The 5,288-nt window shown below is 43.5% G+C and overlaps 1 non-coding gene across 1 annotated transcript; it reads right to left on the bottom strand.

Moving 5' to 3' along the window:
- Window positions 1-3,558: 3,558 nt before the first annotated feature.
- Window positions 3,559-3,665, bottom strand: LOC139178728 (U6 spliceosomal RNA). Its single transcript, XR_011563222.1, has one exon. It is a non-coding gene; the product is annotated as a U6 spliceosomal RNA (small nuclear RNA).
- Between the last annotated feature and the right edge of the window lie 1,623 nt (window positions 3,666-5,288).

The following is a 5,288-nucleotide window of genomic DNA, read 5'->3' as shown; positions in this document are numbered from 1 at the left end:
GAGGCCTGGTTGCTCTGGAGGATCAATATTTAAAAACCACATTGCAACCTCCTTCCCTGTACAGTACTTGTAAGGACCTAGATGGAGTGTCCCCCTGGGCTTGGCAGGACTGGCCACTGATAGGAGGGAGCACCAGATTCAGAGAGTCTTGGGACTTCTGTTTTCACTTTGTCCAGTGTTTCTACACTGGCAAAAAAAAAAAAAAAAAAAGAATCGTGTTCCTTGAGTTGAAACAAATTGCTCTGCCATTGGGGGCGGGGGTGAGTAGGGAGAAGAGAGTGAGACAAATTCAGAGAGTAGCATTGATACATACACACTGCTGTGTGTAAAATAGCTAGTGGAAAGCTGCTGTATGACACAGGGAGCTCAGCCCCGTGCTGTGATGACCTAGAGGGGTGGGATGGCGGGATGGGCGGGGGGTGTCCGGGGGGAGGGGCTATATGAATACATATGACTGATTTATGCTGTTGAACAGCAGAGATTGTAAAGCAATTATACTCCAATTAAATAAAGTGAATAATGAACAGTTTTAATTTAATAGGAAAAATTAATAGATACAACAAATCACTTTTAAGTTTTTCTCTTGGAATACTCAGAACATTTTGGTGCCTGCTACATGTGCCTGATGTCCATGCTTGTTCAGTCAGCAACTGTTTTTTAGAGGGTCTATTGTGAGTATGTGCCAGGTACTATGTTAGAGGTCTAGAATACAGTGCTGAAGAAGCAAAGCATAGTCTCTGTTCTCATGTAAACTTGTCTAGTGTGGGAGCCATTACACAAGTTGTTAGTATCTTTGGGGTAAGGTTCAGTTCAGTTCAGTCGCTCAGTCGTGTCTGACTTTGCGAGCCCGTGGCCTACAGCACACTAGGCTTCCCTGTCCATCACCAACTCCCAGAGCTTGCTCAAACTCATGTTCATTGAGTCAATGATGCCACAAAACCATCTCATTCTCTGTCATCTCCTTATCCCCCCGCCTTCAATCTTTCCCAGCATCAGGGTCTTTTCTGAAGAACTGAATCAGTTCTTCGCATCAGGTGGTCAAAGTATTGGAGGTTTAGCATCAGTCCTTCCGATGAATATTCAGTACTGATTTCTTTTAGGATTGACTGGCTTGATCTCCTTGCTATCCAAAGGACTCTCAAGAGTCTTCTCCAACACCACAGTTCAAAAGCATCAATTCTTCGGTGCTCAGCTTTCTTTATGGTCCAACTCTCACGTTCATACATGACTACTGAAAAACCATCAGTTCAGTTCATTCACTCAGTTGTGTCCACTCATTGTGACCCCATGGACTGCAGCATGCCAGGCTTCCTTGTCCATAGCTTTGACTAGACGGACCTTTGTCGGCAAAGTAATGTCTCTGCTTTTTAATAGGCTGTCTCCGTTGGTCATAGCTTTTTTCCCAAGGAGCAAGTGTCTTTTAATTTCATGGCTGCAGTCACTATCTGCAGGTAATTTTGGAGCCCCCCCCCAAAAAAGGCTATCACTGTTTCCATTGTTTCCCCATCTATTTGCCATGAGTGATTAGGCCAGATGCCGTGATCTTCGTTTTTTGAATGTTGAGTTTTAAGCCAGATTTTTCACTCTCCTCTTTCACTTTCATCAAGAGGCTTTTGAGTTCCTCTTCACTTTCTGCCATAAGGGTGGTGTCATCTGCATATCTGAGGTTATTGATATTTTTCCCTGCAATTTTGATTCCAGCTTGTGCTTCTTCCAGCCCAGCATTTCTCGTGATGTACTCTGCATGTAAGTTAAATAAGCAGGGTGACAATATACAGCGTTGATGTACTCCTTTTCCAATTTGGAACCAGTCTGTTGTTCCACGTCCAGTTCTAACAGTTGCTTCTTGACCTGAGTACAGATTTCTCAGGAGGCAGGTAAGGTGATCTAATATTCCCATCTCTTGAAGAATTTTCCACAGTTTGTTGTGCTCTACACAGTCAAATGTTTTGGTGTAGTCAATAACGCAGAAATAGATGTTTTTCTGGAGCTCTTTTGCTTTTTCCGTGATGCAACAGATGTTGGCAATTTGATCTCTGGTTCCTCTGCCTTTTCTAAATCCAGCTTGAACATTTGGAAGTTCTTGGGTCATGTACTGTTGAAACCTGACTGGGAGAATTTTGAACATTACTTTGATAGCATGTGAGATGAGTGCAACTGTGCGATAGTTTGAGCATTCTTTGGGATTGCCTTTCTTAGGGACTGGAGTGAAAACTGACCTTTTCCAGTCCTGTGGCCACTGCTGAGTTTTCCAGATTGGCTGGCATGTTGAGTGCAACATGGGTCAGCAGTGGCCTGCCGCGGGGAAAGGGGATCTGGCTGCAACAGACCTGGGTCATGTGGCATGTGGCATAAGCCCTCTTGGAGAGGTGAGGTTGCCTAGGTTTAAATCCCCACACTGCCACTGACTGACTAGGTGACCTTCACCAAATTTCAAAACCTGCTTCTGCTTCCTTTTATGTGTAAACTGTGAAAAATAGCTTGTAGGGTTGGTGTGAGACTGAAGGTACCAGACTCAAAGCATTTGGAATATTTCAGCACATTATATATATATATACACACACACACTAGTGCTTGTTATTTTGAGAAAATGTACAAATACAATACTTTTATGCTGGAGTAAATGCTGTAAAGGAAAAGAACAGATTTCCATGAGAAAGTAAAAGGAAAGACCAATAGTGGGTTGTGTGGAATGAGTACTCTGAGAAGGGACTGAGATTTGAAGACGGAGAAGCAGGTGAAATCGTCAGGTGTTCTTTTGGTGGCTCAAAGAGCATCTTCCAGTCCTTTATGTCTCAGCATAGAGGAGAATTCAGTGAGAGACTGAGTGGTTGATAAGAAGTGAGACGTATTAGAACAGGATGCTTGTGTCTACGGCTATACCACCCTGAACATGCCAGATCTCATCTGACCTCAGAAGCTAAGCAGGGTCGGACCTGGTTAGTACTTGGATGGGAGAATAGCATGCTTGTGAGGCTTACAAGTGGGCAGGGGAGCATTGCATTGTCACGCTCCAAAAACTTACTGGGCTACAGTGTTATAACCAAAGGAAAAGTGGGGAGGGGAGAAAGACCATTTTCCTCCTCATTTTTGAGTAGACATCATGCTTCCATAGTGAGCTCCTCCTCCACGTTGGGCAGGTGAGTCTTCCTGTCCCTACATGGTCAAGTCAGGACTATCATGGCACTATGGAAATATTATTTCAGGTCTCAGTGCAATGAGGGTATTTACTTTGAAATGTAAATTTCCATAAATTATTGTTTTTCATGTTTACAGAGAGCATGTCCTAGGGTTATTAACTTACTGAGCTCACTGGGCAGGATGTAGGTCTCATGTCACCATTGTTTTATTGTTTGGGGGCATGTCTTGTGCTTCTGCTGCATGGTTTTGTTGCCAAGCAAGCCTGCTTGGTTTTCTGGTTATGTAGATCTGTTTTCTTAAGTGATCATCAACTTACAGTGGTCTCCCATATTTTTTTCTTTTTTTTTTCACGTTAAGCAGATTTTATTGTTGTTATTCCAGTTTTATAGACAAAGACTCTGTCTTAACCATGGTCCAAAAAATATGGAACGCTTCACGAATTTGCATGTCATCCTTGTGCAGGGGCCATGCTAATCTTCTCTGTATTGTTCCAATTTTAGTATATGTGCTGCCGAAGCGAGCACAACTTTTTTCTTTACTTACAATCCTCTAGTGGGATTAAGAATTTAATCACCTACTTTGTTCTAGTTTGTCCCTTTCAGTTCAGTTCAGTTCAGTTGCTCAGTCGTGTCCGACTCCTTGCGACCCCATGAATCGCAGCACGCCAGGCCTCCCTGTCCATCACCAACTCCCGGAGTTCACTCAAACTTATGTCCATTGAGTTGGTGATGCCATCCAGCCATCTCATCCTCTGTCGTCCCCTTCTCCTCCTGCCCCCAATCCCTCCCAGCATCAGAGTCTTTTCCAATGAGTCAACTCTTCGCATGATGTGGCCAAAGTATTGGAGTTTCAGCTTTAGCATCAGTCCTTCCAAAGAACACCCGGGACTGATCTCCTTTAGAATGGACTGGTTGGACCTCCTTGCAGTCCAAGGGACTCTCAAGAGTCTTCTCCAACACCACAGTTCAAAAGCATCAATTCTTTGGCACTCAGCTTTCTTCACAGTCCAACTCTCGCATCCATACATGACCACAGGAAAAACCATAGCCTTGACTAGATGGACCTTTGTTGGCAAAGTAATGTCTCTGCTTTTGAATATGCTATCTAGGTTGGTCATAACTTTCCTTCCAAGGAGTAAGTGTCTTTTAATTTCATGGCCGCAATCACCATTTGAAGTGGTTTTGGAGCCCCAAAAAATGAAAGTCTGACACTGTTTCCACTGTTTCCCCATCTATTTCGCATGAAGTGATGGGACCAGATGCCATGATCTTCGTTTTCTGAATGTTGAGCTTTAAGCCAACTTTTTAACTCTCCTCTTTCACTTTGATCAAGAGGCTCTTTAGTTCCTCTTCGCTTTCTGCCATAAGGGTGGTGTCATCTGCATATCTGAGGTGATTGATATTTCTCCTGGCAATCTTGATTCCAGCTTGTGCTTCTTCCAGCCCAACGTTTCTCATGATGTACTCTGCATAGAAGTTAAATAAGCAGGATGACAATATCCAGCCTTGACGTACTCCTTTTCCTATTTGGAACCAGTCTGTTGTTCCATGTCCAGTTCTAACTGTTGCTTCCTGACCTGCATAAAGATTTCTCGAGAGGCAGGTCAGGTGGTCTGGTATTCCCATCTCTTTCAGAATTTTCCACTGTTTATTGTGATCCACACAGTCAAAGGCTTTGGCATAGTCAATAAAGCAGAAATAGATGTGTTTCTGGAACTCTCTTGCTTTTTCCATGATCCAGCGGATGTTGGCAATTTGATCTCTGGTTCCTCTGCCTTTTCTAAAACCAGCTTGAACATCAGGAAGTTCACAGTTCACATATTGCTGAAGCCTGGCTTGGGGAATTTTGAGCCTTACTTTACTAGCGTGTGAGATGAGTGCAATTGTGCGGTAGTTTGATCATTCTTTGGCATTGCCTTTCTTTGGGATTGGAATGAAAACTGACCTTTTCCAGTCCTGTTTCCACTGCTGAGTTTTCCAAATTTGCTGGCATATTGAGTGCAGCACTTTCCAGGATTTGAAATAGCTCAACTGGAATTCCATCACCTCCACTAGCTTTGTTTGTAGTGATGCTTTCTAAGGCCCACTTGACTTCACATTCCAGATGTCCCTTTACTTTGTCCCTATCACAGGTAGAATGGGGGTGCG

The sequence above is a fragment of the Bos indicus genome, chromosome 22 (genome assembly GCF_029378745.1).
Source record: "Bos indicus isolate NIAB-ARS_2022 breed Sahiwal x Tharparkar chromosome 22, NIAB-ARS_B.indTharparkar_mat_pri_1.0, whole genome shotgun sequence".
NCBI classification, from domain to species: Eukaryota; Metazoa; Chordata; class Mammalia; order Artiodactyla; family Bovidae; genus Bos; species Bos indicus.
The sequence above is the reverse complement of the archived record's forward strand: the minus strand, read 5'-3'. Positions and strand labels throughout refer to the sequence as shown.